The sequence below is a fragment of the Astatotilapia calliptera genome, chromosome 16 (genome assembly GCF_964374335.1).
Source record: "Astatotilapia calliptera chromosome 16, fAstCal68.1, whole genome shotgun sequence".
NCBI lineage: Eukaryota > Metazoa > Chordata > Actinopteri > Cichliformes > Cichlidae > Astatotilapia > Astatotilapia calliptera.
Window position 1 is genome coordinate 9,196,248 of NC_137437.1, and position 27,817 is coordinate 9,224,064.

General features: G+C 40.0%; 1 protein-coding gene and 1 non-coding gene across 3 annotated transcripts in view; both read right to left on the reverse strand.

Moving 5' to 3' along the window:
- The window catches only part of LOC113007639 (SH3 domain-binding protein 4), a 48,302-nt gene extending 31,395 nt beyond the window's left edge, over positions 1–16,907 (reverse strand). For both annotated transcript variants that reach the window (XM_026144366.2, XM_026144367.2), the window contains exon 1: positions 16,770–16,907. The gene's annotated coding sequence lies outside the window, so the exon portion shown is untranslated. The remainder of the gene's footprint in view (positions 1–16,769) is intronic.
- On the reverse strand, positions 5,033–5,134 carry LOC113008544 (U6 spliceosomal RNA). Its single transcript, XR_003270036.2, has one exon. It is a non-coding gene; the product is annotated as a U6 spliceosomal RNA (small nuclear RNA).
- Positions 16,908–27,817: the final 10,910 nt, after the last annotated feature.

Genomic DNA, 27,817 nt, shown 5'->3' on the forward strand with positions numbered 1-27,817 from the left:
TTCAGTTTTCAATGTATTTTCTAATTTCTGGAACCTTTTTTAACTTTCATTTACCTGAAAAGTTTAAACTCCTGACATGAACTTCAGATTGTGTCCTGGGACAAGACAGACAGCATTAACTTACCATGTTTTTAAAGGTGAAAGAAACCGGAGCTCCCTGAGAAAAAACATGCTAAAAACCCATACTCCACACACAGAAGGACCCTGCAAGGGTTTAAAAAAAACTCTAGCTTTTTGGAATTTAAGAAATTGTGATTGCACAGACCAAATGACCAAAAGAAAGGTTTATCAGGAATACAATGAAACTTTAGTAGCAACTCCAGTTTGGAGTTGAAGAACCTCCTTCATTCTGCTAGAACACTTAAGATAGGTCATTGGGGGACCTTCCAGTATGACAATGACCCAAAATATATTTCCGAGCTACCATATGAAGCTACCATAAAAATAAGAGACTATTCGTTTCTTTGAAAGTGAGCAGACTTACAAACTCAGCAAGGGATCAACTAATTATTTCCCCCAGTGTAAATGTCCAAAAAGAGACTTCTTGTCGCCTTTAACTACTGTTTAGCTTCTAGCTTTAAAATGTACATCCTTAAAATACATCTTTACAGAGCAACAAGCAATAAACTCTAAATTATTTACACATCCCATTTAACAGGTTCAAAATCGTCCAATAAACTCTGGTGTAGTGGACTGTACTGCAGGCAGCGAGGAGAGATAATTTGGTCATATCTTTTGTTTTGCTGTCTTTCTCTGCGTACTTGTTTAATGGTACTGATCCACTGTCAGCCCAGTTAAAGCCCAGCCGCCCTCAGGCTGTCTGCTGCTCTGTCTTTTAAACTGTCTGCAGAAGGAGGGCTAAGAGGAGGAGAAGGGGGAGTGGGAGAAGGGGGAGTGGGAGAAGGAAGTGTTAACTGCGTTGCAGCGTGAGACGATTTCTTCCGATGCAAACCAAGGCCATGAATATAGAATAATAATCACATCCGTCATTCTCCAACCTCTGCTCTCATTTCCTGTCAGGGCAGTGAGGTGGTCAATTTAGGCAGGCAGCAGGAACGGCAGATAGTTGACCCTGCTGAGGCGCCTTAAGCCGATTTCCACACTTCAGTTCACTGCAGCGGCCGTGGGAGAACATCTCAGCTTGAAGAAAAAGTCAAGTCACTCAGCCTTTCCTTCACGGTCCCTGCAGAGGAAGTGCTCTGCAAAGCTGTCAACCGTGCCACTCCTTTTATTCAGCCGTTCACTTCCTGTAGGGTGGATGTCCCTCAGGAAAATGCTGGTGCCAACTGGTTTTTATTACAGATTCACAGGGAAATCACAAAGAGCCTTTGAACAGCTTATAAGGCACAGTGGGCATCTTCATTATAGATAAAACCCACAGTTTAGAAATAATGTGCTCTCCCTGTGACTCTTAGTTATGAAATGTTTTGTTTTTCCCAGACTCTCTAACTTTAATGTCCATATGACATTTGTAGCATACAGAAATGTTATTAAACCTATAAAAAAAAAACAACACAACAACTTTTTTAGTGTCAGCATCCATTTCCTGCACAGCAGTTGGGGTGGAGTTATCATATGCTGTTAAGCAAGCGTCTGTACTGCAACATAAACTAATTTCAATCCTGTACAGTTTGCCTTTATAAATGACCATGCCAGTATGCTAATTATGCATGTGTAATTTTAAATTAGTTTCCTAGATTAGTAGAGCTGTCAGAAATGACAAAGAAATGCAGCAAGTGTTAATGATAACAGACGAATCAACCACTGGATAAGAGGACAGGTACATTAACTAATATCAACTCCAACACTGCCTGTTTTACTTGGAAACATATAAGTTGGTTCCAAAGGCACCTTCACGTTCACTAGCAACAACATATCTGCTTCAAAACCATGACAACAAGTGCGTGAGTGACTTTATGAGTGGACTCAACCTTAAGTAGGCTGATGTTTGTTAATTAGCACTAAATGTTAAGCAGAACCAAGGCTAAAGAGACAGGGCTGATTATTGCTTTGATGTTTACTGTCACAAAATATGAATATTTCAGAACGTCTGGGTGCACATATTTACAAGTACCACTGGTAACAGGATCTTCTGTGTTGGGTTTTAAAATCCCAACACCAGCCTGTGCACGGTGAGCTAATTAAACACGACTTCGCCTTGGGCACAAAGCCTGCTAATAAATTAAACTTATGACAGATTGTGATTTTACATTAATGACACATTTATTTTATTTTTCAAGTACAAAACCGTAGGAAATTATTTTTCTGGCCCCACGTTTTTGGGTGGATTTGAACAGTTACCAATCAATTCATATTACAGATGAAATGTCCCATTGGACTGGTGAAATGTCTGTATTGTGTACTACTCTGTGACTCTTTAATTCCAGCTTCATAAAACAAATCAAATCCGGTTTTGCTGTTACTAACAGTGAGATTGGATTTAGCATTTTGAATATACTTGGATCACAGATTGTGGCTTGAAACAGACCCTGCCTTCCTGCTTGCTCATTATTTTTTTTCCTTTTATGCTGTTACTTTAAAAAGGAGAGTACACCATTTGTAAAGAACAGGACTGCAGTGGATAGCCACTAATGATGCTTTGGGCTATAAAACCACCTACTGTACAAGGTTAAAGATGTTTTCCTCACAGCAATAAAAGGAGCCCGATGACCAAATGACAGGCCTCATATTGACCGTCAGCGTAGCCTGGGCCTCTGCTGTGATTTTAAGGGCGACTGCTCCTTAGCAGGAAGTGGCTGAGGAGGAAATGCCTTTGTGATGAGAGGCGGCCAGATCTCTGCTTACTCTCCCTGCCTGTTGCATTTCCTTCAAAGAGCCGCCTTCAATACATTGATAGCATCTGCTCACTTGCAATCATAGATCCTCAGGACACACCAACAAAGAAGATGGCAGAAAAAAGGGCATCATATTATGGTTTTCCTAACACAAAGCTTTTTCTTATTTCGAAATGTTAACAAAACATTCTTGTATAAGTTACTTTCTGACTAAAGACGGACTGAACAGAAACAACAGTGACTCCACCATTGCGTCACATTTAAACCCACTAACACGCACAGCCATCTGAGTGTGTCTCCAGCAAGGGAGGATGAGGCAGCTGACGAGCGCTGGCTGTTAAACAAGCTCTCAGACCTTGAATTAACTTGTGAATTCATGAGATAATGAGAGAAACCCAGCTGCTGTGTTTGCAGGCAGCAGCCCTGCGAGAGATGCAAGAACACAAACACTCTCATACTGAGTCAACACTGCCGAGGCCTTGAGTGTGCGGAAACAAAGTTCCGGTATTTCATGTCCCGCAGCGAGGCAGAGCTCTGGCGCAGGGTATACACAACTGTCAGGGAGACCTGTTTCTGTGCATTTGGAGAGTCATGCTTCGCTGTCACAACTACACCTTAAAAATATTCAAACTAGGTACTGGAAAACAATTGCAAAAAAAAAAGGGGGGGGGGGGGGGCTGAAAAGCGATAAATATAGTGGAGGACATGGGATGCTCTGGTATGGAGTTAACACCAGTGTTTGCCACCATGGGACATCATACACACACAACAATAAAAAGCAGAGAGTCAAACAACAACTCAACCCTAATTTGTGGCGATTGCATTGGTTGTGTCTCAAGATACTCATGACATCACTATAGCCCATTTATGCTGGCATTTGAAGGCATCCATGACTCATCGAAACAGGAGGCAAAGAAATCGCTGAGTTTGTTTCTCTGAGATTTTCTCCAGAAAAGTCTCCAGAAAAGTGAGCATACAAAACCAGAACCAGTGGGAGATGCTCATTAATCCCAAGACAAAAGAAAGGGCATCTTGGTTCCAGCTGAAATAAACACTGTGTAGCTCTCAATCAACACAGAAGCTAAGAAGCGTTGTCCATTGAGTCGAATGTTGAATGGTGAGTGGTTAAAAACATTTCTTTAACAGAAAAGGGAAAAAAATAATAATAATAATAATACTTTATTGATCCCCATGGGGAAATTACTCTCTCTGCATTTAACCCATTAACTCAGTTAAGCAGTGGGCAGCCACTAATCAGGCACCCGGGGAGCAGTGTGTAGGGACGGTACCTTGCTCAGGGGTACCTCAGAGTAGGGCTGGGCTATATCATACCGTTCACGGTAATACCGGAGTAATTTGGGGCAATGAAAGGAAAATGAAATATCGCAATAGAATATGGGTAAAATGCGCATGCGCAGTGCCTTTGTTTACATAAGCACATGGCGGCAAATCAGAATGAGAAGGGCGAAAGCGGATCGTTGAATGAAACGGATGAACCAGAATTGGTTTGTAAAAATGCTGCAACTTCAGTGGTGTGGAACTGGTTTAGCTTTCGTCCGTCAGATACACAACAAAGCACAATTTTTGGTAGAGCGCCCCTTATAATCCCGTGTGCCTTATATATGAATTCTGGTTGTGTTTACTGACCTCGAAACGATTTTATGTGGAACACGGCGCTCGAAAATCTGTCCAATGTTTTAGTACAACTTTGCTAAGCTACGAAGCCACACCGCTTGATGGATTGTCGGAGCATTACAGCTATCGTAGGCAGGAGCCTCGTGGAGTGATACGTACTGTGCTTCAACATAATATTAACGTATTGTGTGTGTATAACCTTTTTTTAAGTTTTGTGGATATTACACATGGTTATGCTGAGGATATGTCGGCCAGTTTCCACTGGAAATGCCTTTTGGTTAAACTGTCAGCAAAGAATTTACACTGTTACATTTTTATATAACTTTAATGCACATAAAAAAAACAGCTTCTTGTTTAAGTGAAAATACATTGATGGGTTTTTTTGCACTAATAAAGTTGTGGAGTTGTAAAGTATTTTGTCTAGTGTCAATTATATCGTCAGTTATATCATTGTCGCAAATTTTCAAATGTATATCGTAATAAATATTTTTGGTCATATTGCCCTGCTCTACCTCAGAGTAGCCATTCAGTGGATTCGGACCCCCGACCTTCCCATCATGGGGCCACCATGCTACCTACTGAGCTATCCCTGCCCCAAAAAAAAAAAAGAGGAACGCTTCACAAATTTGCGTGTCATCCTTGCGCAGGGACCATGCTAATCTTCTCTGTATCGTACGAATAAGGACACGTGCTACAGAAGTAACATGTGTCCTTATTTTTTGTCCTTATTTTTAACACAGTTTTACTCAAGTACAGTTCTTTGTAGATATGTTATAATTTCCATACTCTCTGAAGAAGAGAAAAAAGAAAAAGAAAAATATGTGCGACATTGTTCACAAGTGGCAATAGATAGTAGCCACAAGGTGATAAAATGTCCAGGCAACCAACCATCAACAATTAAAACAGGATTAAATTCACTCTGAATGAAAACAAATGCAGTTGTCAAATGAATGAAAGAGTAATGCTAAATAGAAAATAGAAACAAGTAAAAAAAGGACAGTTGTTACAAAAACTTTTTTCTCTAATGATTGGCGACCTGTGCAATTAACATTTTACACCTCAATGACAGGCAAAAGTTGCTGACATGGGAAGGCCCAAAGCAAGAGAAAACATCCAGATAGGTGTGGACACCTAGGACAGATGTTTGTTCATGTACAACTTTTTAGTCCATTATGTGTCACCGTTGCATTGGTACCTTTCAGTATAGTTGTAAAAAAGTAAATGACTGTTACGTTTCGGTGTTGTCAGTGTTTTGTTTTTGCGTGACTGTCATGTGTTTCCTGTTTTACTTTGAAGGTCTGTTGTTATCTTAGAGTGTTCAGTTTACGTTTCCTTGTCTCGTCAGGTCTAATTTGCCCCAGCTGTGTTTCCCTCCTGTGGTCCATTCCCTGATTGCTCCTTCTATGTATTTAAGCCCTGTGTGTCAGTTGGTCATGGTCGTGATCTCCCCCGTGTTGTAAATAGTTTGGTGTTTTGTTGTAAATAAATAGTCTGTTGTAAATAGCTGTGAATGGGTTTGTTAATATTTTCGTTTGAGACACCTTCGTTTTGGGATTTTGGTGGAGAGCTTTAGTTTTTTTCTCGTGTGTTTTTTTTCTTATTTTTATTTTCATACGTTGCACGCCGGTTGCCTAGGCCGGGGTGTAACAATGACCACTAGAATTTACATCACACGAAGAAATCTGCTTAAAGATACAGTAATAACACTAGTGTAAGCAGTGCTCTGTGCTACTGAAATTAGGACAAAGTGCTGCTATATAGGTAGGGATGGGTTCTGACATAAACAGTAGTAACCAGACCGAAAAGCAGCGTACATTTCAGTGCTTTATTTTGGTGCTTTTTTTTTTCCTGAGATGTCGTACACTTTGGATTCTAGCCAATCATTTTACCTTTCCAAAGATAGTAGGCGGGCCCAGGTACGTACGTTCTTTTAGAGCAGAGCTACAGATTAAAAATGCCCAAGGCGAAGTGGTCAAAAGTCTGGCTGTACTTCACAGCAAAAGATGCCAACTCAGCAGCCTGCAACAAGTGCTTTAAGCTGATACTGTGCAAAGGAGGTAACACCTCGAATCTGATGAAACACCTGGCAACGCATAGCGTTTTTAAAAAAGCTGAGAAATGCACCGTATTTGATAGCTTGCTGCAAGACCTCACACCGAGCACATCTACTGCGGGTGTGGTGCCTGTTATCGGACCCGGAGTTAGCAACATCCCCCAAGAACCCGAAGAGGAGAGTCCTGGCCCCTAGCCCTGCCAGTGTAGCAGAAATGATGACGGATGATGATGGCAGCAGCAGCCGTTCTTCTTTGGGTGAGTAGCTTAATGTCGTCCGTGTGTAATTTACGTTGAGTAGGCTAACCACGTTATTACATTAATGCATGTAAGGTGAACTAGCAAACATCATCATAGCTACATGCGGCTGTCTTCTTGTTTGATGGCAGATACTCCCTTCACCCTGGCCAAAAAGGCTAAAACGACCAAAGGAAAAGTGGAAAACAGCTAAATATGAGAGGTTTGTGTTTATTCCATTGTTTAAGCACTGCTTCCAGCCAGGAGTGATACCTTATATGCCCTATAGCTACAGAAAAGGCTAACATTGTTATCTTTTTACAAAAAAACAGCTGAACATGAGAGGTTTTTGGACAAAGTTTGTGTTTTCCATTCTTTAAGCACCGGTTCGAGCACCATTTCAAAAGTACCGGCTTCGCTCCGGTAATGGATAAAGCCTAAATGATACCCATTCCTATATATAGGGCTGTGCGATATGACCAAAATCTAATATCCCGATATAAGACATTTCCCCACAACGATATATATCACAAAAATTTCACATTTTCGGTAAATTCTGTGAATCTCAGGCAACTCAACTTGCGTGAAGTGTTTTAAGCTGGGCGTTGTGTACCTAGAGTCGAGTGTTACATAAGTTGAAATGGCCGCAAATTTCTTTGTGAGTATTTATTACATGCCGTGCTGTGGGGAAAAGCCTGTTCTAAGGTTTATTTTTTAGCACCTGACGGCTCTTTTTAGCGTCTCATCCGTAAACACTCTGCATACTATTTCACGTGATTCCGTTTATTTTGAAAAATCTCAACAGGCTCTTCAGCTTTATTGTGAAAGGTTTATGTGGAAAATAAACAAGTGGACGGTGGAGCCACACGATGGTTTTATCGTCGCTGCTGCTAACAACAATGCATAAAAACATGTGTGAATGTGTGAAAGCTGCATCATATGGCTTGTTAGTCCGTAGTGTGGTTATATAAAATAAGAGAAAGAGAGAACTTTAAGGAATTCTACAGTGACCATCAAAACGATGAAAAAATATTGCCAGAAACAGTTTATTTTACAACACCACGAAACAAACGATAGCATAATATGAAGTAATAAGACTTTTTTCATATCGTCATCCAATATATATTGTTGTATCGAACAGCCGTACTGCTATCTATAGCAATAGTTATACAAAAAAATTAATGTATGCTGAAAAGGAGAAAAAGGAAAGCATGAGCAACAAGGAAAAAGAAGGGGTGAAGTTAAAGCATTGAAAAGAGGAAATAAGTTATGTTCCATTGCAGTAATGTTCATTAGCAGATACTGCACAAGCCAAGAGTAAACAGTCTGCTTTTGTTTTATTCATTATTCAAAGGCATCAGACACCACAGAGGAAAAACCATGATAATTCTGGCTCCTGATGTGAAAATTGCTGGTATCTAATTTGCCTACGGATTTTCAGGTGGAGCAGAAATGGAAACGGAAATGGAAATACCTGACATTCACTTGTTTTAGTTTAAATTTGTATACGCAATTCCTGGAACCAGGAAGATGACCAAATTACTAGTAAATAAATAGCTGTCAATGGATTTCCTGTTAACCAACGGCTTAATGATCTAATCAGCACTCAGACTTTAGAACCATCCCTGGTTCAGACTTCTCATCTTGCCGATGCTCCACCACTCCACCAGGTTGAAAGAAATTCAGCCTGGTAGTTTTCTTTCAATCTTGCTGATTAACAGACAAACTGCAGTAAAGCGTTTGTCTGGAAACAGTTTTAGCTATCACCTAAAAACCAAAGAAGGAATCTGCTCAACTCATTGAGCCTGCACTGAGTTAGGTGTCTCATACCGTCATTACTCTTGTTTTATGAACTCTATTTGTTATTTCTGTTTTTTGACTAACAGAACTCTCCAAGCCAGAACTCCTGATTGCCTGATTGTGCTGGCTCACAGACTTTCCTTAGAGTACTGCGATGATGACCAGGGGCAATAAACCGTGCATGTTTGAATATTTTGACTCCAAACTCCTCTGTCTCTGGCAGTCCCGGGTGCATTCTCTTAAGCACATATTTACGGATAAAGATTAGTTGTAGATACCAGTTCAGTTTTCTTCTGACACCACAAAAGTATTCTGTGTGATGTGTCACTGCTGCAGCAGATGCCTCTATCATCCAGTCTTTCACTTCACTATATAAACACACCAAGGTGGAATGGAGCTGCAGGAAAGAAAAGTATGGAGGAATGCGAGGAATGCCAAGCTTCAAATGAAATCATGCACTATTCTAGTGAAGGAGGAGGGAGAAAAAGAGGAAAATGTATTCTTCTGACGACAAAGACGAGGTTAGAGATCACGCTTTAACTGTCACTCTCTGCCTTTACCAGCAAATTCACTGGGCTGTTTTCAGTGTTACCAGTCTTGTCACGATCCTGAATACAATGGCAGCACACACACAGACACAAACCCATATACCCTAGCCCCAACACACACCCCCACACACACACACTTCATTCCCTTTTGCTTTCTTTAACAAGTCCACAGACTGAAGCCAATGATATGTAAGCTGTGAAGCTTGAATCTATATTACACATCCTAAAAATCACACTGATGGACACGTCAAACAGTCCTTCAGTCCACCATGATCGTTTATTAGTTTGGTCATGTTTCCCACTCACAGTATTAATTGATGAACTGAACAGATCGATCACAATACTAGCAGGCTGCGACAGTTACATTCTACACTGTAGGTTGTGTTGTAGGGTTTCATAGGGGGTTGTGGTTATGATGGAGCTAAAGTGTAGATTTCCCACTTATTCCATGGTCCCTGGAGAGGTGATACTTTAAGAATTTCAGCTAGAAAACAATGACAAGGAAACTTGCTATTTTCTAACTCTGTTAACTGGCCAGACTGTGTAAAACAGCAGGCTAAGGTAATACAATTACTAATGTTATGGATGTAGCTTAAAAATAGTTGTAAAAGTGCATGTTAAATAAAAAGTGCTGCTTAGCTGTAGCAGGGTCCACTTGTAAACTGCAAAATGGGTGGCTATTAGAATTTCCTTTAATTAAAAAGGAATTCAACCAAAATATTGCAAATACTGTATGGTAATTTCTATGTTTTTTTACAGTATTTGTACTATAAATACAAACAGTATAAATACTAAATGTATATATGGTCATTTGATATTAAAAGATACAGTGGGGCAAAAAAGTATTTAGTCAGCCACCGATTGTGCAAGTTCCCCCACTTAAAATGATGACAGAGGTCAGTAATTTGCACCAGAGGTACACTTCAACTGTGAGAGACAGAATGTGAAAAAAAAATCCATGAATCCACATGGTAGGATTTGTAAAGAATTTATTCGTAAATCAGGGTGGAAAATAAGTATTTGGTCACCTCAAACAAGGAAAATCTCTGGCTCTCACAGACCTGTAACGTCTTCTGTAAGAAGCTTTTCTGTCCCCCACTCGTTACCTGTATGAATGGCACCTGTTTGAACTCATCATCTGTATAAAAGACACCTGTCCACAGCCTCAAACAGTCAGACTCCAAACTCCGCCATGGAGCTTTTTTGCTGTATATATGTGTAAATACAATATATACACATACAAATGAAAACAATATGTGGTCATGATGAGGGACAGTGGCGTGCCCTCATTATGAGGCGTTTCTGACCATCTAGCCCACCTCACGTGTCCCTGCAGGTCTGCAAGTGTATATCGGGAAGAAAAGAGGACATACCAGGGAAGCTCTGCCATAGGGCCATAGGTCTCTGGTCACTAAATCGCTGCTAGTCAATTCTTGTGTGAAGTCCCATTAAGCCAACAGCAAATGTTTATTGTGAAAAACATTTGTTCATGTTATCTCCTACAAAAAAGAACAGTTTCCAAAACTTTTACAGTCTTAATAACCACTCAGGAAGGCTAGAAAATCAACAAGCCACACAGAGTTTGTCACTCTAATGAGGCCCAATTAGCATCTCATCAGACAAAGTACTGTGTAATCTAAACAGATTTACAGGGTGTTTTAGATCTCTGTACACTCGCCATGTACCTCACATGTTGTTGAATTCCTGTCAGAAATGTCACACTCCTCTCAGAACTAACACAAATGTCTGACCATCAGACACTGCCATCCTTGGAGTCACCTCTAATGTGCTGCAGTTCTGAATACCAAACAATATTGCAGGGACACTGATGTTCACACAGACTGTCATACAGCACGGTTTAAAAACCTTGAAGAAAATCAATCTGATAAACACTGTGTTTCCTTCTTGATAACAGGTGGCGATGACTCTCGTGCAGCAGTGGAACACTCACTCTAAGCGCCAGCTGATGCTGAGCGTGAAAAGAGGGGAGGTAGTTAGGAAAAGACCGAGCTCCAGTATGACTCACCCCTGATATAAAGGCTGGCTTCAATCCCTGACAAGTAAAGCTGATGATGGTGGCCCTGTGCTGCTGGGTGGGGGATGGAGGTGAGGACCAGCTGCCTGTCTGATGCCAACAGCAGCAGTGCCCATGCTGTCATAACTCATGCTGTAATCAGCTGGAACTGAGCTAGAGCAACACCAGGACACGCACGTTCACCCCTAGAGGGGAGAGGGAAGGAGGGGAGGGGTGGGGGTGACGCTTATCTGGAATCACATGTATTCATTCACACAATGAAGTCCGTACAAGTCCAGCTGAAACACAAGACCGGGCCTCCCAGTGACAGAAAGATGAAGTAAGTTTTGCTCCGGGTGAAATGTCCAGAACAAACAAAACGACATTGAGCCACGTCAACCTCAGTCACGCACCACAAATCAAATTTACACTGCAATCAGCCATATGACTGTTGGTGTATCTGCAGTGTGGCTCACAGAAATGTCTGAGACAAGGAAGGGTAGCCTGGAATGAAATAATAACACACGTGGTATGGTCGCTTCGGATTCAGAAGCTGCTGTAGAGGATGCTGTTTACTTAGTTTTGCGTAAGCCGCACACTTCAAATACATTACAGAAATATTTAGTTTTTCAGTAATGTCCTTTTTAATTCATAGATTTGTTTTCCACCTCTCAAACTTCTGGTAATATTCTAAATGTCTCTTTTTATACTTAAATATTGTGCATGCATATCTTATTTCTCTGTGTAACAGACCTCCACTATCATCCAAAAACTATTAAAAATACATTAGTGAGCCATAATGTTGCACTGGGTGACAAGTTCATTAATTACGATAAACACACACACACACAGAGTAGTTATTCTGACTTAATCACACATACCCCATCGTGTTGTCACAAAGATGCATTAATCCCTCACTCAAAATAGTCCCCAGTAAAATGGTAGATATTCTCATCAAAGCAACAAAGATCATTTGGCTTTATATATTTATAAAGGTTTTATATTGTGCTCTGAGAAATGTGTATAAGGGGAAAGTGGTATGCTTGGAGTGGAAAGTTACAGACAGGGCAGTGTAGTCAGTGACTATTTAAAGATGGACTGATACGCTGTTGGATTCTGTGCTTTCATTGTACTTGTTAACTATGGAGAAAAAAAAAAGAAAACTTCAAACATTGTAGCAGTCTGAATAATTCAATTCAATTTTATTTATATAGCACCAAATCACAACAACAGCTGCCTCAAAGCACTTTATTTTGTAACATAAAGAGCCTACAATAATACAGAGAAACCCATAACAATGAAACAATCCACTGTGAGCAACCACTTTGGCGACCGTGGGGAAGAAAAAAACCCTTTTAGCAGGAAGAAACCTCCAGCAGATCCCAGTTCAGGGAGGGGAACCCATCTGCCCCAATGAACACTGTCTCGTAAACTAACATCAGTCCTAAAAAAAGTTCATATTTTTGGGCAATTTTTGTTTTAATGCAATATGTAATGCACTTGTAAATAGGGCTGCCACAAACGATTATTTTGATAGTTGACTAGTCACCGATTACTTTTGCGATTAGTCGACTAATCAGATCATGCATCCATTGGACGTACAGCGTACAGCTTATTGCACCAGCAGCATCTGCTCTTATATAACTATCATTAGCTTACAGCTTTAAGTGTTTAAGGTATGTGCTAACTAAAAATAAAGACAAGATGATAGTTTATTAAATTTTAATGAAATTTGCAGATTGTTTCGGTTTAATAAACTCCTTGCTATCTAAAATATAACAGGACACCGGAGTATATTCTCGAGCATCTCACACTTCTGATAATCAGCTGTCTGCTTGACGTTTATTCAGCTGTGTAAAAACTATAACTTGTAACCTTACTTGTAAATAAACTTACCCTCTTCCCTTCCTTACACAGAGAACATTACAGCAGGAGACAGGAGGCAACTGGCTTTAAAATCCATGTACCAGCAGCTCACAGATTAACCAAATATGTAAAAAAGAAAACAAGCTTTCGTAACAGAGCTATTCTGCGGACTTCTTTTAATCTGTTGATCTTTTCATGCTCTATTTTTATATCAACTTATCAGCAGGTATGACGCTCAAAGCAATAGAGATGTGAATGAAATTTGACTATATTTTCATGATGTCAACAGATGACAAGGAAATCACACTCAGAGTAAAACACTATTTGCGCTTTGAGACGTGACGTACAAGTGATTACAAAAGAACATTAGAAAGACTGCTCTGAAGTGTTATTTAAATCCAAAGTGGGCGTTAATTCATTTGTAGCGATTTTTCAACCCAGTAAAAGAATCATCTGATTTCATTTGAAACATGACTCACTGACAAAAAAAAAACAGCCTTCCTATTGACAAAAAGGGAAAAGCACTAAAGATGCAAAAAAAAAAAGAGAGTGATTCTACAAAGTGGCATTTGTTAAGAACGTCAAGGAGCCACCACCAGTACACCACACAGACAAAGTGACTCTGGAAATGTAAATAGCTGATCGGACTCTCAGCACAGAGAAGTAAATAGCACACTGTGCCACATCAACCCATTACACACCAGGTGTGCTTAAATAATCAGCTCAGAGAGCTCAATATTTACACACTCAGTGCATTTATATATGTACACATCACACACCATGCCACCTTATATGCTCTCATATACTGTGTATACACGGAGAAAATGACAAAAACAAAAATAATTCTCTACAGAGACTTTTGGGATGCATATTTGCCAAAGTTTAATTATTTTATTAACTATTAAAGTATGAGCTAGTAAACTGTAGTTGCTTATTTTTTAGCGCTGAATCTATTTTTCATGTAATTGTCTAAGCTGTCAGAAACAGATCTCTTATTTTTGTGACAATTAAGTCTGTTCAGCTGTCTTGAGTGAGTGATGATCAGTCTTTCACTAATACTATACAGATTCGAGATCAGAAAAAGCTAGCATGCTGTTTTTGTTGGCATATTAAATTATCTCAAGATTCTTTACATATTTCTCAAGATTAAGATTAGGCTACTTTTACCTGGGGTGGTAAGGGCTGGGTTCCAGATAACAAATGCCCCAATGTAGCAAAGAGATCATAAAATATGTGTAAAGTTAGCAATTATTCTACCAGTTATGATCACAAAGTCACCTGTGATGCTAAATAACTTAAGCTAACCTTGGACTCCCCGAGAAGCATTTTATTCGAACTGCATTTTTGAAAGAACAAGATGACTCCCAAACAGCTTCGAAGTGATGCTCAACAAGTGTTGACACATTTTATTTAAGATGATCGGAAATAATGGTGACCACAAAAAATGAGGTTACGCTAGTCAGGGCTGAGGTCCATCATAGAGACGCATAGAGAACTAAAACAACCACAGCCCATGGCCCGGCTGGCAATTAAAAAGGCACTTTCATATTGTTTTTACTTTTAATACCCAGAAACTACACCCATCCTTTATACTGTACATATATGAATGAACTCCAGTTATTTTCTGTTTTGTTATTACTGCTGTAATACTTCAGTCAAACTGTTTTTACTTGTGTAGGATCCACTGCAGGATGGACTTGCATTACTGTATAAATAAAGTACTTTATGAAACACACAAGTGGGGAATTCAGCACTATGTTATCTAAATTCTGTTGGAATTCAGATAACATAACTCTGCTTTTCACCTAATGTTTTTGTGGGTTGTTCATTTTTGTTCCATTGGACATCAGACTGAGATTTGCACAGGACATATTTTGCCTGTATGTGTCCTAGAACCTACTGGCTTCACTAGATGCAGATAACAAAAGGGTGACAACATTGAGCAAGTATCTAGAAACTGCCATAGCTTTAAAACCTGTACAAATGCTACAAAAGAGCATTGAAAATATTAGATAAAAAACCTTTTTCATATCACCATTGTCAAATTTTAGAAAAATACAAGTTTTTAAATTTTACTAATTTCAAATTATTTAAATCTGCCTGTCTAATATACAAAGTTATACATGGTCTGGCGCCTCCACCAATGAGTGATTTTATTAAACAAAAGTCTAGCAGTGTTGCCGGGTCTCGACTGACTCGAGCCACTGTTAGAGGTGATTGTGAACTGGCATTCAGGCGGACCACCTTTTCACAGAATGCTCTGTCATATCAGGGAGTGAGCTTCTGGAATAGTCTTCCACTGTCAGTGAGGGAAAGTACAAGTCTACCCATCTTTAAGAGTCACTTAAAAGGGCGGCTGAGGGACACACAAACATGTAATCATGTTTAATAATCATGTTTTATATTGGAAGGGAAAAAGAGTTAGTGTATTACAAAAAGGGAAACAACTGTTAGTGCAATGGGTGAACGCAATATCACGATGGTCAGGGCATGTACAATACTGGGGTTTGTGCAATATAATTGATGTGTTTCCGTTATTGTTATCTATACTGTCCTATGCGTCCACTCTCCTTGTCATTGTTTGTTCTAGTATAATGTGATCACTGGTTTTGTCCTTGTCACATGACCTGTAAATAGTGTCTCTGTATGTTTTTACTAACTTGTGTTTAACACCAACCTGCCAGAGGGTCTGCAGATGGAAATTAGCCCAAGGCTATAATGTGGCATATTTACATTTGTTAAAATGTTCATTAATATGTATTGCCCCTCTTTCTAAAAATTAAATAAATAAATAAAATGAATCCTACTGGTGATGAGCTTTTCTTAAACGCAGCATTTTTACATTTTATACAACAAAATTATACAAACAAAAGAGTTTCTAATGACCCATGGGAGCTCTAGAGTGGGGCTAGTGCTAGGACTGCATTACAGTCAAATGTTTTCTGTAGTGATGGGGTGGATTTTTCTCCCCTTGGGCCAGTGAAAATTAAGGGGGCCAGTAAAGCTCTGATCTACTGGTCCAGGTGGTGAGTAGGTGGAGGAATGATACATGGGGCACGTAGGGCCCTGGAGGTCAGGGACGCCAATGCAGGAGCAAGGCTGATGACCCAGTGTGCATTGTGTGAAAGCTCTGACCCAGAAAACTGCAACTTGTAGTTATTGTGAGGATGATGATTGTGGTGGAGGTGCTGGTGTCAAATCTTCAGTCGCAATCAGTGTTGTGGTTAATGTGTTGTCATGGAAACCAGTGTGACCCCCTCACCACCACCACCACCACCCACAGTACACGCACCCACAGCCCTATTTGAGCTAGGAACTAAACATTAGCATACAGTGAGACTATCAGGTTGTAACACTGCTACAGCTCACTATCCGACAGTTATTACAGCTTACCGAGGCTTTAGCTGTGTTTCAGACGGATTTACACTTGAAGACGAGTCACACATGACTTTTAGCAGCGCAAACGAGGCAAAAGAACCGCTACATGAACGGCGGAAAGACCCGTTACTGTAGTTATTAGGCAGGTATGATAGAGTTGCACTCACAGATAGGAAACAGCGAGACGGGGAGAACAAGCCAAATAAAGCCGTGTAACTGTTTAAGTGAGAACATTTTGGAATTAAAACCCAGCTAGAAAGTGCCGTTTTCTCCCCTAACAGCCCAAATGTAAGCACCACTCTCCACGCTGAGGTTCATAAAAAAAGAAGAAGAAAAAGTTGCTGCTTTTAAACTGCCGCCCTCAGGTAGAGCATAATTGTCTCTTAAAAATCATTTCTAACTGACGCGGAGGCAAACGAAGACGAAAGAAAGATGGAAGCTTACCTGGCAGGGGAGTATTAATATTGTTTTGTCCCATGAAGAAAAGCGGTTAGAAAAGCCGAGCAGGCGCCCTTTCCGTCGAGCTCTCCCGGTGGCAGCGCTGGACGTGTATGTGCGGTTACACCGAGGACTCCTGGAGGAAAGCAGCCGAGCTCCGGCTGATGTCACCCGGACAGGGAGGGGCCTCACCGGGAGACATTTCCATAAGGACATGATGTCACGATGTTGCTGCTTTAAATGACTCTTCTAGAGCAGCAAGAAGCAACAATGACATCTACAGCCACATTCAGCATTCAGTGTTAGAGTCAATAAACGGCTAAGCCCAAGTGCTTTTTTAACTGTTGTTAAAAAACTGTTGTGACTGTTGTTGTGTCACTTTATGCTTTTATCTTCATGTATATATGTAGTGTTGATATTATATGCTTGTTGCTTACTTTTAGCGTCACTGATGCTGTCTTTAACTCGGAGTTAGTATTGTTACATCAAACTATGACGTTGTCTGTCTTTGAATATTTTAAAAGGACTTTTAGGTTATTATAGCTGACTTAAGCCAAACTTAACACATAAAAATACTCAGTGTCTTCATCACCTGGAAAAATCCCTGCCTCTTTATTATTCACTGACAATATCTGTGGTTTCCCCCATTTTCAGATGGAGGTGATAAATATAATGTGTGAAGAGGACTGGAAGAGTAGTTTGATGCACTAGAACATTTGTCTGATTATGGCTGCAATGATACATCGTGACCAGGAAATATTTTGCATATCTAAGAATTGTGTGATATTCACATTGTGACTAATATACTCTTCTGTCTGTGACATTTCAGAGTATTACTGTTCAGCAACAGCATTGAATTTGATTTCTTGCTGTTCTGAATTTAAAACTGTGCCCACAAAAAATGTTTGATTTATACACAGGTGTTTATTTTTTTCTGCTTAAGTGTTTGGCCAGTTTTTTACAAAGTGCTGTTGCCAAAAACATCCTAAATGAAAAACGAAAAGCTGCATCTCTAGATGTGGATTCCAACCACAAAAGCTTCTAAGCCAGTTAGAGTTGAAGGATCACTATTAAATCCAAAGTTGCACTGAGGATTTTTGGGACAACTTCTCTCAGTTTGGGTCACAAACATTCTCTTTTACATCGCAGACACTGTTTTTCTTTTTTCCCTAGTTTGATGTGCTTTGCTACTGTGGCAACAAGTGCCTCAGTTTCATCTCTTGGGTGTGATCTCTGCTGTCTCTCTGCGTAGCTTTGCCTCTCTTCTTTGCAGTATTGTCTTTCTCTGCAACATCCAAAACAAAACAAACCAAAACAGATTGCCGTTAACGACAGCACAATCAAATTTATGCAACAGTTTCTGATAATGTATCAATACTCTTATTAGTTACAGTATTCAGATTAGTTTTGCCGTTCACACAGTCGATATGGCGAAAAAAGAATTATAACTCTTGAGCTTTGACTTCCTGTTTACTTTCTTTCAATTAAGTGTGTGTCCAGCCACCTCTGGTCAGCCACACATAGACTGTATTAAACCAGATTGTAACATGCAATCTGATAATAAATAAAGCAAACAAGTATTTGTGTATTGAAAGCAAAAGTACAGTGGCTTGCAAAAGTATTCGGCCCCCTTGAACTTTCCCACATTTTGTCACATTACAGCCACAAACATGAATCAATTTTATTGGAATTCCACGTGAAAGACCAACACAAAGTGGTGCACACGTGAGAAGTGGAACGAAAATCATACATGATTCCAAAATTATTTTACAAATAAATAACTGCAAAGTGGGGTGTGCGTAATTATTCAGCCCCCTGAGTCAATACTTTGTAGAACCACCTTTTGCTGCAATTACAGCTGCCAGTGTTTTAGGATATGTCTCTACCAGCCTTGCACATCTAGGGACTGAAGTCCTTGCCCATTCTTCTTTGCTGTTCACAAACGCTGTCCATCTAATCTGACTGAGCTGGAGCTGTTTTCAGATCTTGCCACAGACTCTCGATTGGATTTAGATCTGGACTTTGACTGGGTCATTCTAACACATGGATATGTTTTGTTTTAAACTACTCCATTGTTGCCCTGGCTTTATGTTTAGGGTTGTTGTCCTGCTGGAACGTGAACCTCCATCCCAGTCTCAAGTCTTTTGCAGACTCCAAGAGGTTTTCTTCCAAGATTGCCTCGTATTTGGCTCCATCCATCTTCCCATCAACTCTGACCAGCTTCCCTGTCCCTGCTGAAGAGAAGCACCCCCAGAGCATGATGCTGCCACCACCATATTTGATAGTAGGGATGGTGTGTTCAGAGTGATGTGCAGTGTTAGTTTTCCGCCACACATAGCGTTTTGCATTTTGGTCTCATCTGACCAGAGCACCTTCTTCCACATGTTTGCTGTGTCCCCCACATGGCTTGTGGCAAACTGCAAACGGGACTTCTTATGGTTTTCTGTTAACAATGGCTTTCTTGTTGCCACTCTTCCATAAAGGCCAACTTTGTGCAGTGCACGACTAATAGTTGTCCCATGGACAGATTCGCCCACCTTGGGAAATCTTTTTGTAGCCTAAGCCTGCTTTAAATTTCTCAATAACTTTATCCCTGACCTGTCTGGTGTGTTCTTTAGACTTCATGGTGTTGTTGCTCCCATTATTCTCTTAGACAACCTCTGAGGCCGTCACAGAGCAGCTGTATTTGTACTGACATTAGATTACACACAGGTGCACTCTATTTAGTCATTAGCACTCATCAGGCAATGTCTATGTGCAACTGACTGCACTCAGACCAAATGGGACTGAATAATTACGCACACACCACTTTGCAGTTATTTATTTGTAAATATTGTTGAAATCATGTATGATTCCGTTCCACTTCTCACGTGTGCACCACTTTGTGTTGGTCTTTCACGTGAAATTCCAATAAAATTGATTCATGTTTGTGGCTGTAATGTGACAAAATGTGGAAAAGTTCAAGGGGGTCGAACACTTGCAAACCACTGTAAGAGGAAGCTGGAGATCCATCCATGTGTGATCTGGCCTCTTTCTCTCCTATTCTCTCTATCCATCCCTCCTCCTCACTTGCAGGTTCTTTACTATTATTGCCTTGAGGTGACTGTTGTTGTGATTGGAATTGAATTGACCTCATTTGAATTCCTCTTTGTGCTTTTGCCAAAAGGCAAGCAGAGTATAAGCTAGACTCAAACAAGACTCAAACTGATCACCTATAACCTATTCAGAGGTTTAAATTAATTCAGATCAATTAAAAAGATTAGAAAAAAAATTATATGCATCTAAACGTGATAGTAGCAATTAATTGTTGTTCTTTAACTCTGTCAGGGACCTGGATCTGAGCAACCCAGGGTCACTGAGCACTTATGGACTTGTGTCACATTACATGTGTTTTTGCTGCTCTGTGCTGCTGTCCCTGTTGTTCACGCTTGTGTGTATATAGGCAGGTGTGTGTGCTTGTGTGGGTGCGGCTGTGACAGGCACCTTCAGGCCTGGTGGGTGTGGCCCTGCCAGGTGGTTGGTCACACCTGAAGATCATCACACACCACAGCTGATCAAGCCTCATCGGAGGAGCTACTTAGGAGTGTGGTGGAGCTCTCGCCAACGCTAGATCATTATGTGACTACCCGTCAGTGTTTTCAACATATCAGTAAGAGCAATCCTGCCGCAGTTGGAAAGTGTCTAACGTCTGCCTCTGTTATTTCCCAGGAGGAGACTGGAAACGAAAGGGCAGCAAGCACGGGGTGCATGGACACTTGGAAACGAGGACACAGGGCACGGACACTGGGAGGAAGACACAGCATGGGAGTCTGGGGCGCACGGGGATTTATTGTTGTGTATTATTTACGTCACTGTAAATAAATGTACTGCTTGCATTGAAGAGTCCTGCATTTGGGTGCTCCTTTCCCTCATCTGCATGGGCTGCCAGCGCAGCCGTGACAAATTCACCGTCCATAATTGCACTCAAATATGATTTTCACCCTCAATAAACATGAAATAATCATTTTAAGTAGGACACAACTAAAATGTATATACAGACTAGCGGTCAAATGTTTTAGAAAACCCCAATTTTCCCAGTTATTTATTCCAATTCAAGTCATTTAAGTCCAATGAATAGCTTGAAATGGTAAAAAAGGTAAATGGTGAACTGCCAGAGGTTGAAAAAGGGTAAGGTTACCTAAAACAGAAAAATAACGTACATTTCAGAATGAACAAGAAGGCCTTTGTCAGGGACCACAAAATGGGTTAACAATTTAAAACTGTTCTGCAGCAATGGAGGTCTTTCCTACAAAGAAATTTGAAAGAAAGTCAAGGTGTCAGTGAGTACAGTTTCCTTCACTATATCACAAGGCACTCAGAAACTGGACTAAACTCTGACAGGAAGAGGTTTGGCAGGTCCAAAGCCACAACTGAATCAGAGGTCAAGTTTCTGAGAGTTAACAACTTGCCTGATAGGCGGCTCACAGGACAACAGCAATCACTGCTTAATAGTGGTCTTAGTAAGAAAGTCTAAGCTTCGACTGTGAAGAGAAGACTTCGAGCTGCAAGTTTGACAGGACTAGTTGCAGCAAGAAAGTCATTACTAAGACATCAGAATAAGACAAAGAGGCTTGCCGGACCATGAAACACCACCATTGGACTACTGAAGACTAGTATTATGGACTGATGAATCAAAATTTGAAATCTTTGGTTCAGGATCTTTTTACACAGTTGAGTAGGCGAAAGGATGGTTCCAGAGTGTGTGCCATCAACTGTCAAACATGAAGGAAAGTGTGGTGGTCTGTGTCTGTTTTACTGGATCCGGGATCAGTGACTTGTACAGAGTGAGAGGCACCCTGAACCAAAATGGCTACCACAGTATTCTGCAGCGCCATGCAATACCCTCTAGTATGCGCCTAGTTGGTCAGGGGTTCATCCTACAGCAGGATAATGACCTAAAACACAAGTCCCAGCTATGCCAGAACTGCATCAGGAAAAAAGAACAAGATGGTAAGCTTGAAAACATGGAATGACCAGCACAGATTCAAATAAAAATCAAAAGTTGATCAGTCCCATGGTTTAAAAACGTATTGGCATCATGTTTCGTACAGTGTGCCAGTCCACAGATCACAGTCTAGACTGTAAGGTGCACTGCAGCTTCTATCTTAAGTTCAATTGCATCAGCATCTATGACTTTAATTGACATAATGCACAAAGCAGACAAGCCTGAATGTTAGCCATATACTGTAGTACCATCACATTGTACAGAATTGTAAGGAAGTCTGACATTGACACTAAGTACAGATACAGATTCCAAAAGCCTGAAAGAATAATTTATGATTGGAGGAGAAAAGGTGAGAAATCTTTACTTTAGCTTCGACAGAGGTTTCTGTCTGGACCAACAGCAGACCAACACTGCCATCCCTAAAATAGTGCTATTATTATGCTTTAAAAAATAACGTATTTATTGTCAATATAAGTCTTTCAATTAATGCGATTAAAGACAAAGTGGAAATGTAAGGCTCCTGTCTGCAATATATCAAAGTCTGGGTTCCTATCTGTCGCCACATCCTGACAAAAGCAGGCAGCCAAAGCATGCCTATGAAAGTAGATTACATTACACTCAGCACGATAGAGCTGACAGCTGATCTACATAATCGCTAACAACACCTGACAAATTGTGTTATGTTTCACAGACCTGAAAATAAGCGGACTTCTATCTCTGCAAACACACAAACAGCTTCACTATGAGTGAGCAGCAAGAGTAAAACCAAAAAAATCCCTTTAATTATATTCAGTGGTAGAACTGAAAAAATGCATTAGCTTTTATTATATACAGAACTTGCTGTGCAAAAGTTTTGGGCACTTTGGATGTTTAAATTCATAGCCGTTACTAATACCATAGAGGAGGCGTCTGATCATTTGTTCATTTTATATTGCAAAGTGCACTGAGGTGAAGTAGTGCACTTTCAAAGATACAGGGTGCAATATAACTATTTATTTTCTGATTATTGCAAGTTTGGTTACAAGACCTGTTTGAGGTTTATCCATAAACTCATTTATCCTGAACCACACGACACAATATGAGTTTTATCTTGTGGTATGTAGAGGTAACTATCCTTGGTCTAAATGTAATACCAAAAGTAAGGAAAACTGTGTTTGGTGGTTTATTTCTTTGTTGTAACAGTGCTTCTTGGCAATAAATCTCATACTGTTGGAAAGCCTGTTTGTTTCCTCTTGGTGTCTCATGGCTCCATTTAGGGTTAGGGGTCTTAAACGTCTGGAGTCTGACTATTACTAAGAGATGAACATTAAACTAAGTAAGTCATTTAACCCGGTCATTACTAGCAAATTAATCTGCGGTTCGCCAGAGTGCAGCACAGCTCCTACTCTCCATGAGATGTTAATTCCAGCTGTCGCTCTAGAAGAAATGCTGGAAGTAGCTGAACAAAAGAAGGAAAACCAACCTCTGAGCAACTATTGACATGTAACAAACTTTGTTTACCTCCACTTCCCACCAAACCTGAATTAGAGCTCATTTCCTAACATGTGTCTGCTGTTCGAATGGTGTCACCAATAGAGATTGTTAAGCCATCCTTCGGCTTCTTGACAAACTACAACATCCGTTTGTATTTACTCTTGGCTTCATGTGGGTCAGCTTTTGTCCAGGAAATGAACACTGGGCTGATGGATGGATATGAAAGAGTTGCAGCTCCACATCCTGTCTCATTATACTGGGCTGTGTAGCCCTACCATATGGTACCTGACTTTAGAGAGTTGTTATTATATTGTTGTGAGATAAAGAGTGCTTTTCTTTTTCTTGACATTTATAATTATTTCCTCTATGTCCCTTCCAGGGCTCTGTGGTTTTCTTCAGTCCCTGTCCAGGAAGAAGATTTTGCCTCGGGCTCACCAGCTCTTCACCTGTCAGAACAGTTTCCTGCACAGTAAATAGGGCACAGCAAAGATCCTTTATGTGAAATTTACTCTATCAGAGAATTCTGATACAACTTTTAAGCTGTAAAGTCAAAAAGTAATCTGTCATCTACATCTAATGTTGAAGGCACCTTGTTGTACGTAAGACTGCAATTTCTTCTGACTATAAAGGAGAAATTCTTCTCTTCAGCTCAATTAGAAAAAAATGACTCTGAAATACTAATATCAGCTGACTTGATGGTAGCATTGGGTTTAAATCCTCACACTAAGTTAAGAGACAAACTAGCATAGCTGTAGGACAGACAAGTACATACTCTGGATCAAAGCAGTGATTCCTGTGAGGAAAAACTTAGACTGTAATAACCCTGCAGTTGGGAGGCTGTGTAAAAACTTTAATTGAGACAGGACTCCACAGATGAACTTCTCATCACAGCGGCAAGTACAGCCGGCATGTCTGCATGAAAGGGAACGTTCTGAAAACAGCATCAAATATTTAACGAATCATCTTTGAGCCATCAGTCTTGCTGTTGTCGGGTAAAGGAAGTGTAAACACACTCTGAGACTCCCGTTCACTCACAGCGTGGGTGAAGAACAGGCCTAAAGACTCTTTTTTTTCTCTCTAAAGATCCGATTAATGTTTTGATTGAAGTCGACCACTCACTGTTGTCAAAACAGAAAGTCTGACTAATTATTAATGTTTGTATTTTTGACAAATTAAGAAAAAAACACCGGCAGATTAGGCTCGAATTTACGAATCTCTTATTGGGTTGACCGACACGAAGAGTCAGGTTGATTTTTATAAAGAGTGTCTGACTTTACCAGTTTTGTTCTGTTGTCACCTATGATCATAAGATCTGGGTAGACACAGAAAGAAAGAGCAACACGTGGATGACTTACATACATTTTTGTTATGTTTCTCTAATTTTGCATCTGTACACTAACACAGCAGATCTTAAACCAGACAAGCAAGATGTGACTGGCATGCCGATGTTCAGTTTAACAGCAGTATTGCATTAATTGTTTATGAATTACCCACAGGTTTACATAGTCAGTCACTGTCAGAGGCTCCAAATTAATGTGTTAGATGTTTTCTGGTTCAATCTCACCAGGCCTTTCTGGGCTTGAGCGTAACCTTTTGTTTGGACCTTGTTGCATTCGTGAAGACATCTCTTGATTGCAGACCTTGAAAAGGATGTGCGCACCTACGCAAGATTGTTCTTCAAACTTGAGTTGTCGTCTGTGAGCTGGTCAGTGCATTCATTCTTTTTAACAAAGTATCAGACTATTGATTTGGTCGCTTCTAAAGTTTTCCTGTCTGATAGGTTTATTCTGGTCTTTCAGTATTACGGTGCTCTCCTTCACTTGCACTGACATCTCTTATTGAGAGCTCCAGTGAACAACTACCAACAAATACAACTTAATGATTCACTTGGAATCAGCTCCAGATCTTAGAATTGCTTAATTTGCCATGAAATAATGAGGGGGCAGGCCCTACTTTTGAGCCTCTGACAGTGGGGGCTATGTATAAAAATGTGGGTATTTCATAAAAAATAAAAAATGCTTTTGTTAATCCCTTTCAATTAAAACTGATCATCTGCAATCACATCCTGCATGCTGGTTAAAAATCCTTTGTGTTGGTGAGCAGAGGCAAAAATTATTATTAAAAAATGTCATTTTACAAATAAATAAAAAAGCCTATGGACCGACCTGTAGGTAAATTCTTCTCCTGGTCCACTGTTGGTTTGCAGTTGTATAATGGCTACTTATGCAAATATAAATACTGACAACAGTCATTCTTCAATAACAAAGTTAAAACACCTTCTTTGGGTCACCTTTGGTGAAAACAGCGATTTCATTATTCATTGTCCCGTTGTCCAATGTGTGCAATGAAAACTGAAAAAGCATAATGCAAGCTGGAAACAGACACAGTGTGCTTTCAGAGACAAAAGCTGCGAAAGAAAACAAGCTGCTTGGATGCAAAGTCCTCTTTGGTGCGCTGATGCTAAACATTGGCTCTGACTGCTGAACAAACTTTCGAATTGAATCATTTTTCCTGGAAATCGCTAAAATTGCCATGAATTCTCACAGCACACATGCTGACTTACCCCAGCAGCTGAAGCACAGGTGTAAGCAGTGATAACACTGAGCCAGCTGGTACAATGCAATGTCCTTGAAAGCGTAAGGTGAAAAGAGAAAGCAGTCATTGATAGTGTTAGTTATACCTGTGCGTGACAAATCCAAATGTGTGCTGTGACAAAAAAACCCCAAAAAACTTCTGTGTCTCATACCAAAGTGTTCAAAGCATGTAGTCTAGCTGACCACGCTGCTGTTTACTCTGAACTGTACTGCACCAAATTAGATGGTCTCTCAAAGGTCAACCGGCACAAGCAATCATCCCCGTGGTGTCAGAGAGCAAAATTACAGCCCTGCTTTCATATTGTCTCTTCTTGTAATTCATGCAGTCATGCTTAAGATTTATGTAGCTTCCAGAAAAAAATGCTTGCACAGCAGTTACTGTATGACATCAAAAAATACCAGTTATAAGTGTACACGGAGCTGCAGCGCTTGTGAAAGTTGGAGATAAGAGCCAAGTTGGTATTTTAAAACCGCTGATAATGGGCCTAAAAGACAGTGAAATCAGCCTGACTTGAAGGTCGATCAGTCTCAGCCTTTGGTTTTAAGTTAGGGAGAGATAATGATGAATAGCAATGTAAATTTCTTCCCTTACGGGGACTGATGCTGCACAAATGCAGTACATTCTGTGGAACATTTAAGTGTTTTCTTGCTGAACACACATCCACTGTGCCTCAGTAATTAGTCCCAGTGAATGTGTTACTCTAAAAGGACAAAAAACATCTTTAAAATGCCCCTCTGGCAGATTTGTCCCAGTGGTGGTTCACTTCACTGCAACAAAAAAAGCCCTTGCCCTCGCCACCTTGTTTGGACAAAAGTGTGGGTCTCATGAGTAGAACTCCAAAGCTGATTTGGGAAACCTCTATTTGAATACTAATATTTAATTGGTGGGGCTTTCTTTTCAAAAACGAACCCTAGCCCGATCTCTCATCAGGCTAGGAAACAATCTTAAAAACTTACTTCCTGAGAGAAGCAGATGCTGTTTGAATATGAAACCACAGCAGCCAGGACCTTAGTGGTACTGTTCCGGCTTCACTGTTCCATCTTCGTGGATACATCCATCTATACCATAAACTATATGTGTCAAAACAAAGGCCTGATAGCCAAACAATATTTGGGAGATAAAAAGCTTCAAATAATTATTTGGATAAATGAGCTAGTTGGGCTGTTGTGTCTTTAGGCATCTCGTGCAAAGAACTCTGTCAGCTTTAAACAAGCTCAGCTGAATCTATCATTTAAACACTGGCCGAGTAAGGGCATCACTTGGTGCTGTATTATATCCTCAGCTTATCTTTAGAGAAACGAAAGTTCTTAAGATACGTCGTATTAGTATAAAGTATAGTTAGAGGGTTTTTTTTAATATATGTGTATACACTACATGAGTGGCATTAATTTCATTGTTTAAATCTTTAGTAATAATTATAAAGTGAACATTTTTCTTTGCTATAAATGGTCATAGCCTCTTAATGTACATAATAAAGGCATAATGCAAAGATATTTAGAGTCCACACATATCATTCCCTATGTGTTATCAATACAATACAATCAATGGTAGTAAGTAACATAGTTTTGAATATCTCTATATCGCATTATCACTTTGGCCTTCAGATCAATTTATTAATGTTTAAGGAGAGGTCAGAGGTCAAATATGGCATGATATTTTAAATCTTTATAAGTACTTTCTATATGTTGACAGTACACGCCACACTTCTATGGCTTTTTGCCATTTTTTATCCAATAAATTGTAAAGTGGACCTTAAAGACTTTGATGGATTTAAGGCAAATTTGAATGGATTGTTAACATGACCCCACTCCACACCCCTACAGTTTTATTAGAATTCATTCAACATTTCTCAAGCTATCATGCTTACAGCCTGAACAACACAAATGTAAACACTACCAGAAGCATCAGCTCTTTGATCAATGTAGAAATCTCAAAAGCAGAGAAGACAATGTTACATTTCTAAAACATGCCTGAAGGTGGTTTTCCAGAACAAACACTTGGA